Here is a 14,633-nt window from a genome sequence, read left to right as displayed (position 1 = left end):
TATCCGAAATAAAGGTGCCTGATGTGACTGGCTAAAACAGAAGACAGCACCGCCTTTCAAGAAATATTTCAGTCTTTTATTTACCCTCGCTATATTGAAACAGCATTAATTGAAACTCCCATTTGCAGAAAAGGCTGCACAGACTCACAATGCAACTCATGTTGAGACTGCACAGGCATCTACCCAAGTTTATTAAAAATCGAACGACTGATAAGGACAGGTGGGATTTCACACCAAGCACCAACCCTTTCCACAGCCTACTCCTGTAAGCAGTCAAGTAAACCTGCCCAAATTTGGGCTTACCTTTAAAGAGTAGTATCTACAGCTGCAAGTTCCAGTGTGAGCGAGGAGAGTGTAGTTACAGAACTTGCTGTGAAATGGAGAAAATGCTATGACAGTTTCAGATCTACTTGGCAAGGTATGGGCACCAGCTAAATGTGACTAATCTGGAAATAAAAGCTGGTGGTTATCTTCTAAAAGGCTTTTGTGGCCAAAGCAAAATAACTTCAGAGGTTCTGGGCCAATTTCCTACTGTGCTTTTGTCCCTATTACAAAAAATGCCATTTTTTCAAAATAAGGTATTTTTTGTCAGGCTACAGGGTGAGACTAAATAGGAGCTCACTACAAAAGATTTGTATGGTGAAGTAACCTCTATGAAATAATAACATAGTACATCAATTACTTGAAAACCTGTGCTGGGACTAAAATTGCTCACCGGTTCTTCTAAAAAAACCCATAAAGAATTACTGCAAAACTGTCTAAAGCTACTGGTTCTCATACACAAGCTCTACCTACCAGTAAGACTTCAAATCTTTATTTCTTTCAAAAGAAACACACAAAACTTTAATTCAGACTAATCAGAACGAGCATTTTCTTTGTCCGATAAAACCAGTAACACTGAGACCTAACAATGAAAACTTAAAAAAAATAAATTAATAATAATTTAAAAACCTGGTGTATATATAGCAAAAACCAGAGTAATTACTCTTTCCCAGTGTAGGTGTGTGCATTCAGTTTGCTCTATTACTAAGCTTTAGCTTTCCTGTGAGATACACCTGTCCATAGTGTAAGCCACAAACATATACTTCTGTAACAAGTATTCAACACTCACGTGTTCTCAAAATGCTAAGACCAGCTCCCATTAAATCAGCAGTACAAAATCTTTAAGTCAGGGTTTTGCTTTCCCCTACAACAAAAAAAATTTGTAAAGGCAGAAAGGACTATCCTAGACAAAGTGCCGCACAGTGAAAGAAAAAAGTTGCTTCATCATGAACACGTATTTTAAATATTTTATATGCTACAAGAACCCTATTGTTAGTTTCAAATTTTCTCAAAACATTATCAAAAGGAACTAATTCACCTTATGGTCTACAATACTTGGGTGCTTTGCATAAGGAAGTTATTTTGGAAGCATGAAAACTAACAAAAATAACGATTGACTTGAAAGGTGCTCACTGATTTCTTTACCTTCTGTGAGGATCCTGTATCTCACCAATGAATATGTCCAAAACATATCCAGGGTCATCATTTCACAGAGGATTTTCTGTGCAACCAATTGATGAGCATGCCAAAGTCTTCTTGAAATGTATTTACAGTTATACAGCAGCACGGAGAAAATAAAAATACAGTATTACCAGACCCAGAGGTGTATTTTTCTGCTCTCAGGGATAAAGTGTCTGGAAAACAAATCCTGCTTTTTACAAAAGCAGGAACTAAGGTCCCACTAGAGCCTTATTTGTTCTTCACTGACCCTATCCCCACCTACTATTTCCAGGAGCACGTACTCTTAGGAATGCAAGTTCAACCCACCACTCTGCAAGATGGACAGATCTTCTGACTTATTGTGAAGCTGCTGCATGGCTCTGATTCTGCTCACAATTCTGTGTGGATACAACAGGTTTTCCATCTTAGCCTTTTAAATTATATAGTTGTATAAAGTTACTTCCCATCTTCCAGCTATTTTAAGTACCTTATATGACATGAAAATCATTGGAAATTATGGAGCTTGTCCTCCCTAAACACATTTCTGGGCATATGAAGGAGAAAAAGGTGACTGGGATCAGTCAGCCTGGATTTACCAAAGCTAAATCATGCCTGACCAACCTGACTGTGGTAGAATGACAGGAATAATAAAGTGATAAAACGCGGATAAGGGGACAGCAGCTGTCATTTTCCTTGACTTTCTCAAGACTTTCAGCACTGTCTTCCACAACATTTTTGTATCCAAGTGAGGACGGCACAATCTAACAAAAAAATGGGTGAACTGGTTGAATGATGGGGCTCAGATGTGGCAGAAGGAGAGGGAACGGCCATAAGCTGAAACAGTAATGTAAGGATATAGGGAATAATGTTCTTCCAAGAGCAGAGGCAAGCAGTGCTGCAGGTTGCCAGTGAGGCTGGGCAGTTTCTGTCCTTGGAGGTTTTCCGGACCTGACTGGACAAGGCCCTGAACAGCCTGCTCTGGCCCCAGAGCTGGCCTTGCTCTGAGCCCGAAGATGGAACCACAGACCTCCCAACATAAATTTTCTATCACTCCTAGTTTTGCCTCCAAGTAAGTTACATACTCACATAAGCAGGCAGCAATTTCTTTCATTACTGAGTAGTTGCAAAATATATTTGAGAAATGCTAGTTACTACTTAGGAAACAAATGCTGGATCACGTCTTAAAGTTACCAGCATACATATTTCCAGTTAAAAGCAAGACCATAACTGTACAAAACAGTTAAAAATATTCATAGTTTTAAGATTTTGTGTAGTTCAGTTGAGGCAAACAAAACTACTTGCACCGTCCCACTATATAGATGTCTTTATGTTTTGCAATGTAAGGAGCAATGCAAGCAGCATAAGGAGGTTGTTGGAATTACACTAGACAAAATACAGCATCATTTTAGCTATGACCCGATGCAACTTTTTTACTATCTTCCTGAAAAGCAGAAAGTTTGCTGCTCTTGAAGGCAGAAAATGCAGATGGCAAGTGAATAACTGTGATCAAACTGATTTCAGGGAGGGAGGAGAATTAAAAATTGCTCCTGGTTTAGTTCTTATAATTTCATTCTATGAATTTTATGGTTTGAACTTGGAGTAAAAAATTTGGCTGGTCTATAATTCCCTGCTGACTGCCTCTTAACTACAGTAATACTAGTAGGCCCATTGTAATGTGCCACTGGGCATTCAAAAATGACCATCCTTCTTCTATGTGACTTGAAGTACTGGATGAAAAAAAAACTAAACGTAATTTGCACAGGGGCATGTCACAAACATCTTCATTGACTCTGCTCGTGCCTTTTTCAGTATTTTTGTCACCAAGAGGCAAGGTGTAAAGAAACACGATCACAGCCGACTGTGGAAGGAATTGGGAGGGCTGGAACGCATTCTGCAGAGACCTGCAATCTGCCCATCTGTTCACAGGGAGGGATTACATCAAATCCCATTGAGCTTTCATATTCACAAATCCAGGAGGAACAGTAATTGGTTTACTGAAGTTTGTTAGATTCATAATTTTATCACAAATTCCTCTCAAGGCAAGTTCATTCACAGTATTAATTTTTCTCCCTTTTCAACGGCTCATTTGTTCTGTAGCACTATAAATATTATGTGAATGAAAATCACAGGAAATGGCTATTCTGTGCTCCAGTGCTTTATTAAAAGATATCTGTTTCCAAAAAAAAAAAAAACGAACCCAAAACCATAAAGCTAATTATATCTTCATTTACACAGCTCCTTTCAGAAAGATTATCTAAGACTCTTTATAGAGCATCAAATTGTAAACCCACAGCACTGACTATAGGCAAACAATCAGATATATTCCATATGCAGCTGTGAAGACTGCCATAAACATTTATATTCATGCCAGTTCATCTGTGCTAGGATTAACGGAGTGAGAAAAGCTGGCCAAGGACACCTATTTAAAGAACCAGGAGGTTTAAGTAGATGGAACCAGCACAGTAACTTCTCATCTAAAGCACAGCACAGCTAATGACTGTGTAACCTGTAGTTCTTACTGCAAAGGCAACACTGGGGGCCTGATCCCACCCAACCCCTGCCAAGGAAACTGTGCTTTATGTGTCAGGAGCCCTTTTGGTGTCTCAGAATATTTGTACAAAACTGTCAGGAAAAGGACTCAGTAAACACGTGGGGGCTTTGTACAGAATGGAATTTGACCAATGTACACGTGCTCAGAGCCTGGTATACGTGAGACCCTCATCTCAGTGGTAAGGCTTGTTGGGGCAGAGTAGAAGGAAAAGTGACCAGGGCAATGTGGCAGAACTTGGCCACACTGGCAGTCCTGAACTGAAACAAGATTTTAGGGAAATATGGGATTTTCAATGCCTAAATCAAATCACAGACTTGAAATACTCCTTTTTCACATAGTAACTCTGCGCTGCTGGAAGACCACAGGTATTGCTGCATTTTATCCTTCACATTTCCCAGCTGTCTGAAGCTCCACGTCTGTGCAGACTCAGAACTGAGTCCCACCAAGGCTGAGAAACACAACATCTCCCACCTTAAGCCAAGTGAAAACCAGAGAGTAAGGACCCACATATATTGGCTTCTGTACACATCACCTCCCACAACCTAACTCCCACGTCGCACGCCTTTCACAAAGTTAGGACTACAGTTTTCTATAAAAATCCTGCCATATAAGGGATGGAGGTGCCTATCATCTTCCACATAGGAAATGAAACCAAACTCAAGCCCTTCAGGACCAGAAGAAAACAAGAAGATACTACTTCTGTTTTGCAGAAAAATGCTCTAAGCACCAGGGAAGTAACAATTCTGGTAGAGATACTCCTCACATCTACTGCTGAATCCCTGCCAGCAAAGTAGGTTTTACTGGGCTGCAAAGCCAGATTAAGAGATAACTCCTCTGTAGCCTGGTGATCAGGCTTGTTTAGTGTAAAATGCAGAGAAAGTCCTAGGACAGAATCCCCTTCTGCTGGCATGTTTTAAACAGAAAATGTGAACTCTGCTTAACCTTAGAAGAAAGAGAATAAAAATCTATCTCCAAAGCATCAATCCAGTGGGTGGGCACAAAGCTCTCCTTTCACATCAACCCTGATGGAAAGGATGCTGCTTGGGTAAATTCCTCTTATCTCAGGTCACTGTTGTGGCATCTGGTGTCATGTTTACAGTGCACAGCCTAGTATAGCAAAGAGACTCAGAGCTGAGCAGGGTGCCCAGGGCAATGTGGCAGGGTGCTGAGGCTAAGTACAGCTGCTCAGGTGCAAGGTTTTTAAACTCAAGCATGGTGCGATGCTAGCACAGTTATGGGCTTTTAGGACCAGCACATCCTAGCGAGCCTCACAATCTCACGAAGGGTGATTCTGGTTAGGATCCAGGCACCCCAGAAGATGCAGAAGGTTTGTTAAAATTCACTTAATATTTGAAAGGGGCAGAGGAATGTAGCAAATACAGCAAGTACATATCTGTAGGCATATATGTATATAAATAAAAATAGAAAATATACATAGAGAGATATATGCACACATCTCTATTTAAAAGTGTCTAGTTAATGTATCATTATACTTGGTGGTATAAGAGTTTAACAGCTCTTGAAGCCTGGAAGCACCCCTTTCCACCATTTTAAGCCTACCCAAGCTTGGAACACCAAACAAGATCCAACCACTTCAAGCACAAGACAGTGCCACACTACTGAAGTCCCAATGAATAAGAAATAGAAAAAAAAACAATTAATAGAAATTAAAATTCTCTCTCTTCTTTCTCTGAATGTAATGGCTGTGAGAGATGTGTCTGAAGGTCTCTTCTTGGTGGTACAGTAGTGTCTATAACATCCAAATGCCATGGTCTTGCCCTAGAAACATCTCTGTGGTTCAGATGCTTATGCCCTTCAGTTGCTGTCAACAAGCAGGCAAAGTAAATATCAGCTTTGAAAACTGTTTTCTTCTGTGGAAAAGCTGTTCAGCTTTTCAAACCAACAGCTTCACAACCATACGATGATGGCCTGGCTTCCACTCGCTACTACAGCAATGAGGATGCAAGTGGTGAGCTACAGATAAAGACCATTTTATTCCTGTCCCACTTGAACCCAACTTGCTTGCTGTTGTTGCATTCTGCTTTCTCCTCACTAGGTGAGCTGACAGTAGGCAGAGGGGAAACAAACAAAAAAACCACTTAAATGATTTGCTAATCCTTCAGCAATAAAAGGACAGCAAGATGTATCACAAAAAATGAAATGTCCTTTGTAGGAAAGGGGTATTTTATATCCAAATACTAGTTCTTATGAGACATCTGACATCCCTTCAACTAGCAATTTTTGAAAAGCTGTAATCCTGTCTGGGAGATTTCTGGCATATTTTTTTCTCTCTCTCTGGTACATTCTCCCATACTCTGTGCACTGTTTCCCACTACCACACTCAATGCATTCAGTTGATTATCTGTTTTTCACCACCTGAACCTTTGTTCTTCAAATTACTATTTTGTAATGGTCACTCACAACTACATTTTTTGAAGGCTAAAAAGGCTGTCTTCGGAGACACTATTTTAAAGCTTTGCTTGAACATCAGAAAGCACTACAACATAGCATACTATACGTACAGTATTATGCAGTACAATATCCAGTGAATTTACTTTTAGTAAGCTACTACACAATGATTTACATTATTCCTGTTTTCACAGTTATTCACAGAGCCCTGATTAGTAGTTACTACATACTACAGATTTTTTTTTTTTTAAAAAAAAGTTCTTTTTTCTATCCAACCTGTATTGATTTCCCCCCAGGATTCAATGGCAACCTCTGTTCCAGCATTGACACTTCTGGTTGGATCTTCATAGGAATTCCACTTCAAGCTAGAACCACTTTATTCCCGTAGTTCTATATACCATATACCTGCAAGTTAACTGAGGACTGTAAGTCAACTGCATGCTAGTTCCTTGTCAGTCAGGGCTAATTCCCACAGATTAAAGAAGGAAATCCTTAGAGTCCCCAAGGTCTTAAAATCCTACTGTTAGAGAAGAGCATTTTGTTCCTTCCTAAATCATCTGTCAAGAGAAAACAAAAAAAAAAGATTTGCCCATTCATTATTATTATCTGCACCAAAAGTATCAGAGGAGATGAATTAAGACCAGCACTTTCTGACTGTGAATTAGTTGCCAGACCACCTACTACCAATGCCATGCATGTTTACCCTGATTAACTCAATGATCACACGGTTACCTGATGACAGTAACAAATGCACAACAACAGATCCCTCCTCTCTGCTGTTCTGGTGTCCTTATGCAACTGCTCTCCAGGGAATTCTGATCCCTGTTCTCTGAACAGGATGTTTTGCAACTCTGTGACAAATGGTCAGAGACAGAAACTGTAGATCATTCTTTTGTTCTTCACCACTAAATAAATATTTTTCCCTAAATTCAGAGCAGTATTTCCCCTCATGATTCTCTGATGTCTGTAGACGAAGGCTTGTTCCCAAAGTCTATGGGCATCATTTGGCAGGGGTATCCATTCTCTTACTCGAACAGAAGCCTGAGCTCTCCCTTTTAGGCTTTGTCCACACCTTCCCCACTTTTTCACCTTCAGGTCTTCCCCTCCTCCAATTCCATTTTTCCCTCAGAAAACAGAGAAAACTTAAATTATCACTGAGAGCTTCCAAGAAAAAGATGCCCACCTCAAATACACACACACAAACTGCAAACAGCTCATCAAACATACCTGCCAGAGAACCAGAGGGAGAGAATTACCCACTTTGCTCCAAAGAATCTTTTTCTCCATTCTGGATAAAGGGTGAGTTTCAATGCACTTTTATCAGCCTTTACAAAAAAACCCACCAACTAGTATGACTCCGAGGCTACCCTTTTGTTTCCACCTTTGGATCACAGTGTTAATTTACTTTTTCTCCTCTGAATAAGTGTGAATGTTTACGATAAGAGTCTTAAAACACAACCAGGAGTTCACAGTTCTGCAATTCTGAGTCTCTACTAATATTAGACTCTTGAGGATTAAAGAAAAAAGACTTCGCCATGAGTTAAACACAACAGCAGCATTGCCAGTTTTTACGATGCTGAGGCACATACAATAAGCAAGCAGGGAGCAAATAATTACCTTCCTAGTGCCAATGAGCTTATTGTGCATGTGGGTGGAGCAGACTGACTTGAGCTACGAGGAGCAGAAAGGATGCAGGCATCTGGCTTCTCCATTGCGCCCACGGCAAATCACAGAACACTGAATATCCAGATTTTCTGTTTCTTTTCTGAAGTTAGCAGTGGCAGTATTTGCTTCTTTAAATGCTCTGTATAGCTGTTATTTATTTGCTGTTGAAAATTCTCCATCGTTTGGATATATATAATGCAGTTGAAGAAATGTACAATGTGCATATAAAATATTTTTCTTCCCATTTCTTATCCAGTTGAGGAAGGAAGATTGTAACCACTCAATGCCTTCAACTTCACCTCTTAGAATCATTTTTATGTTAATGCGTTATTATGTGATAGACTTTGAGCAAGGGTCAAGTAGCTCTTAGAAGCAGACACATTGTGCAGTATTGTGAAAGTTAATGGAAACATATTTAAAGTACATTGAAAAGAACAAAGGTGGATTAAGAATACCTTTAAGTATTCCCCAAATTCATTTTTATGTTGATTCAGTTCTTACAGGAAAAAGGGTAAAACATTACAGAAGGACCTGTGGGTTTTTTATGAATTATACAGAAAAGACCAATATGATTAACAATCTAGTCTAAAATCTTTTGCAGATAAACCCCTTATCCCTTTTCCATCTCCATATGTTGCTCTGTACTCCATTCCTAATTTTTATGCTGAAGTATTCCAGAGCTGGATGAAACACCTCCAGAGAAAAGCACAGCAGTCCACACCGTCAGTGTTTGACTGAATCAGATGACTGTTAGGAACAATTGCTTCTATGGTTAAGAAAAACTTCTCTCCATATGCATATGCTGAGCCTAGCAAAGGAGTAAGAGGAAGGAAGGCTCTCCTTATGCTTTGAGGATTTTCTGAACTGAAACCTCAATATCTGCAACCGCTACATAGCTTGTGCTAACAGAGAATGACTGTTTAGAAACACCCTTGTTAGGTCCTTTTAGATGAGACAACAAAAGGAAGGAAGAAACCTGTGCTGATGCTCTACCAGCGGTGTTTGTTTTCACCACCCATTTGCCCTTATTTTTGTCTTCCCTCATCAATGTATGTATGAAGCCACTCGTACAAATTTACTTGCAGAACCACTATGCTGTCGTCTTCAAACCTCTCCTTCACTCTCCTTCTGTAATTGCCAAATGCAAGGGGATACATGGAGAAGAGAGTTTTGTAATATAGGGGGGTTTACCCATATTTATATTTTATCATGAAAACATAATTAAAAATATGGTCCAGATCTCGACAATGCCTTTTCTCTCTCCCTTCTAAATGCTAATTATGCTCACATAATTTTTCCTCATTAAAATAGCTCCCTTGCTTTAAACTTAATAATTTCTTATCCCTATTGCCTCCTTTCCTTCCAGCTCTCCTGTACTTTCCCTTCCTGTTAACTCTTCTTTCTCCATGCCTTGTATATTTGCACCAATCCTTTGACAAGCTCCAAGTCTCAGTGATACACCTCTGTTCCTCCTTCCTTGCCATTCCCCAACTTTCCAGCTACTGCCTTTACTTCCTCTGTGCCTACCCCCACCAATTCCTACTCCTCACTCTTTTCTCCTCCTGTCTCTGGTGCACCTCTTCCCTCTTGCAACCTCTTCTTTCTCTACTGTGCTATTTCCTCATGTACTTGGGTGATCATATCGCTTTTTCCTTCCATCCTCCTCTCTGTGTCATCCTCTTGGCCGTCCCTACTTCCTTTCTCATGCTTTCTTCCGCTCATTGACTCTTCTCAGGGGCTCTTGGAGGACCTCTCTCAGTGCTGAGGTCTCAGCAGTCACATCCTGAATTCAGTGGAATTCACTTCTACCCTGCTGTCATTTCCCTTTTCTCTCCAGTGGTACACCACTTCCCAAACATTATCATGCAATAATCAGCTTTTAAAAAAGGTATGGAATTTCAAACTTCACTGTCAATTGTCTGTTAGCTTTTCTACACCCATATTTTTCCACAGACATACAATACACCATCCTTCAGAGCATGCTGTTCACATACATATTTCATTGCTGGTGCACTTCCACCTCTTGTGATTCATATCCACCAGGCAGAAGTACCTACTGAGACTAAACTCCTGTCACAACAGTGCCAGCATCTGGAAGAAGCCCCGATGTGACTAAGGGAGATCAGGTAGCCCACACCCCTTTTTTCAGCACAGATTCCAACTGTTTTGACACTCCGGCAAAACCGATACAGAGAGCTCATCCTGAAGAGCTGTAACTGCTGGGTAGGACACTCAGATTTACTCCTGGAATCAATATCATGCTTCATTCCCTTCTACTTATCCAGACTGGATCAGATGAGATCTTGATTTAAGGGAAGTAATGCTCACAGTCTAGCTTGGTGAAAACATACTGGTTGAAAATGGACTCCAGGACAATGCTCTGTGAGCACATAAAGTCATTGCTGTGCAGCCGCTCTGCAGCTCTCAGGAATGAGAACAGTTCTGTAAGAAACCAGAGGGCCTGCTGAGCTCTGACCAACCTCTGTCCTGTCCCCAGTGTTCTCCACTAGCCACCTGCTCACAGCAGCAGAATACTTTAGAAGACCATGTGTTGAAAGACATCCAGGGGAAAAAAAAGAAGAAAAATAAAAAAGAAAAACCAGCCAGCAGTGAAAGATCCTAGGTATATTGTTTACTGCTTGGTGGTGTTCAGGCTTTTCACTGCCAGCAATCTGGTTTTGCTATGGGAACAGTGCAAGAAAAAAAGACACAATTGGTGTTGGATGCCAAGTTCAAGCGTGCAGCTGATTGGGGGTGCCTCCTATCCCACCTCCTTCCTCTCCAAATAAAAAAAAAATAACGGGAAGAGTAAGGAATAACCCATGAGTAGGCCATGCTCTGAGCACAAGGTGAATCAAGGCTGAAAACAGTGCTCTTGCAGAAACAAATGTATTTCCTAAGGGATACGTACAGGGAAACAAGGGCCCTGGGAGGGATTATGGTCCCTAGTACCTCCTGCTCAACAAGTCTGAGTATATGCCTCAGGTAAATCTAATAATAATCTTGGAATGGAGTTAGTCCAGGGCACAATGATAATCACTTCAATGCCCTCAATATGCAGTTCAAAACAGAGGAATTTATCTAAATAATGTACTTGCTAGACTTGGTTGTATCTATAATGACCTTGACATTAGCAGGTCAACATCCAACACAGAATAGTAAAACCAGCTCAGCTACAAAATAATACAGATGATCCTGCAAATTTCTCTGCTGCTCGGCTCATCTGTTACATGGTGTGTCTGATAGCAGATTAAGAATAATGACAAATCATATCCAATAAATTCAAAATGTGAAACACTGGAATTATTCTGCATTCTTGCTGATAATTTTAATATCAACTTTTAATATCAAATATCAGATTGTTACCAATCTTCATATAATGAGACAGCAGCTCATTAATGAAGAAAAACTGAGATTTTGTTTGCATTGTACTGAATTACAATTATCCAGAAATAAATATTATATTGTTATACATTCAGAAGGAAACATAATTTTGATGTAAACTTGACAACTTAAACCCCATTTCTTACCTTGCACCCTTTCAGAAAAAAATGTCACATTTACCTTTTTGAATCACAGAGGTACACTTAATTGTCAAATAGAAGCCTTAGCATTCAAGTGAATTTTCTCATCTGAGATCATTCTGTGATCTATACCCAATTATTACTTTGAAGAGAGAACAACACTTCATTTTATGATTTATACAGGTTACAAAGCCAACATTCACATTCAGTGCAACTAAACTCCATTGATCTTAAATAAGAATAATATTAAAAAAGCTAGGATCCTGCTGAATATAATGATAGAAATAGGAAATAATGCTTATATCAAGGAAGTATGAACATAGATCCATTCCTGACAGAGGCGCTCATTTCTAAGTGTCTGCATACTTTTTGTAAGAAAGAGGGAAGGAAGATTTTAATCTCCTTAAAACAACAAAAAATTCTCACAACAGTAAGTGATTTATGAGCATTTTCTTTGCAAAGCAACATGTCAGAGCACAGTTCAGCTGGTTTTGCCTAAGGACATTTATTTATGCTGGGGAGATAAACTATTTGGGTAATCCAGAAAAAAATAAAACAACTTCTCCACTCAAATAGGTTAAGTAATGAAAAATTTCAATTAGGAAGTGAATTTTCAGGATGATAAACACTAAAGTAGCACACTTCACCAAAGATCTACATATAATTTTGACTATAGCAGAACTTAAATTAGATCACGTGTTACTTTAAGTTGTTAAACTTGATTACGCCAATCTTCTTCCTTTTCTATGAAGTGCTACGTTCCCATTCTAGAATATGGCATGACAAAGGCAGGTTTTTGCTCCTGTCCCTGTCCCCTGGGAATTACCTTCACCATATCGGTACCTGTGAGCACAGTTTAAACAGAAAACTTCCTTCTTACACACATAGGTAAGCACCTCTGCAACAGTTGCTGTCATTACAGGCAGCTAACTTTTATTCAGCATAAAAAACCAAAAGGAAAGTGTTTCCTTTCCCTTGCAAGAGCAATCAACCTTGCCCAGTGATGATATGCTGCCTTACTGGCTCCACCAAAAACTTTGGCTGTTTTGACTGCATGATTTATATTACCTATTGCCAGTTAACTTGCTCATAGCTTTGCTGTTCGTTACCTGGAACCCATCACATTTTCTTCCACAGTGCTGTTTTATGGACCACTCGGTTTCACAAATCAAAGACAGTCACAGTGAAGAATGAAAGTTGACTTTTTTTCCCCCTAGAGAATAACAAGTTCCCTTTGGGAAGATTCAAAACTTCGGTCTTCGCCACATAAAATTGTGGTGATCAAAACAGACAGAAACAGTATGCAGCAAAGGAAAATGAGATCAAAGCCAGGACACAAATAGCTTGCCAGGCTTGAAAAGAGGAAGCCACTGTGAGCCTGGTGGGGGTAATATGTATGTATCCCCTGAGACCTGACCACGACTCATATGTTGACTCTTCTGCTTTGTTTAAAGACCAGCTGAAAGTCTGCAGGAATTCAGTCTCCCTTCTTTGCCTGTGTCTGTATGTATGTACTGATTTGCAGATCCTAATATGCAGCAGGAATTGGTTTATGAAAGCTGATGTGCAAACAACTTGGCACTCTCCCCATTCCTCACTGCCATCCCCTCCAAAAGAAAAGGAAAAAATGAAAAGAAAAAGAAATGAGAGAGAAAACAAAGAGCGAGGAGTACAAGAAGTGCAGACAGTGAAAAAAAGAAACCTCTAAGAATTTCTTATTTGCAAAGGAATGCAGCATCCCTATGTTGGGATCTTGAAACAACCCTCTGACTACCATTAACTTTCAATGTACCTCTTTTAATTTGGTCAAAATGCCACTTGTAAATCTAAGGTACTACTAAAAAATAGTCACAGCAATTATAACAACACTAATAAGGAGGATGGAGATCTTTTTAAACCATGAACAAATTTTGATTTTGCTCTAAAATTAACTTGTGTAGAATGAGAACATTTTGTAATACTTATGTTCGTTGTTTACTTCCTCTGTTCAGCTTTCTGGATGCAACTTACAAGAGGAAAGAATGAGCCACTGTCTTGTCTTGGGATGAGCCCTCGTGTATAGTTATATGTAATCATATAAACTGGCACCGATGGGAACTTGGGGGCAGGTGCTTTTCAGGGGACAAGGACAGCAACATCCGCCAAGTAACAATGAAATCTCTATTCTGGGATTAAATACAATGTGAGAAAGAAAGATGCTTAAGAAAAGGAAAGGCAGAGACAGTCTTGGTAAGATAGTGCCCCTCCAAGAGAAAGGCACCCTGACAACCCTCTTGAGGACTTGAGAAAGAACCAAGAGTGACTCTATGGCTGCTGAAGGTTTGCTAAGACAGCATTTTAACTCAGGAATTTTATTCCCCTACAGCCACTAAATGCTCACTCTTTTGAGAAAATCCATATGGCCTAGAGAAAATTAATGCCTGTTGCTGAAAATTTCTCTGAAAATAGAATGTCGCTATTTCAGAGCTCATTTAGTTTTACCTCCCAGGAGACCATGAGATAAGTAAGTCTGCCTCAGCCTTTAGGACCACCTTCCCCCCTTCAGCACCAAATAAACCCAGGGCTTAGGGCAGGGATAAACTGTGGCCAGGATGGGTTAAGTGGGTTTTTTCAGGAAGGCTTCAAAAAGGCTAGATCCTGGGGAAAAATCTCATTTGTACAAATGACTGACAAATCAATGTCACAAATGTTAATACAGAATCCAGATTCCAAGATACATTTTACCCTGAAATATTAACCGAAAGAGATGGTTTTCTGATGTATAATTATTGCTCCGTTCTTGAAAATTTGCAGTTTTGAAGACCTTGCAAAGACTCATAAAGCTAAAAAGGAGACAAATGATGTAGCTATTTATGCCACCTATTTACTTACAAAAGTAATAAATTCTGTGTACCTTGCGCAAAAAGCCAAAAAAGCACACAGACACTTACTTCCATGAACAGAAACCCTGAATACAATACCTTTTTCATCTCTCTGGCCAAAACCCAACTCTGCACCTGGTG

At 39.7% G+C, this 14,633-nt stretch overlaps 1 protein-coding gene across 8 annotated transcripts in view; it reads right to left on the bottom strand.

Moving 5' to 3' along the window:
* The window catches only part of PCDH15 (protocadherin related 15), a 442,830-nt gene extending 435,995 nt beyond the window's left edge, over positions 1-6,835 (bottom strand). For all 8 annotated transcript variants that reach the window (XM_037400858.1, XM_037400859.1, XM_037400861.1 and 5 more), the window contains exon 1: positions 6,719-6,835. The gene's annotated coding sequence lies outside the window, so the exon portion shown is untranslated. The remainder of the gene's footprint in view (positions 1-6,718) is intronic.
* Between the last annotated feature and the right edge of the window lie 7,798 nt (positions 6,836-14,633).

The sequence above is a fragment of the Falco rusticolus genome, chromosome 9 (assembly GCF_015220075.1).
Source record: "Falco rusticolus isolate bFalRus1 chromosome 9, bFalRus1.pri, whole genome shotgun sequence".
NCBI classification, from domain to species: Eukaryota; Metazoa; Chordata; class Aves; order Falconiformes; family Falconidae; genus Falco; species Falco rusticolus.
Note: the sequence above shows the minus strand (reverse complement) of the source record. Positions and strands in the feature narration are given on the sequence as shown.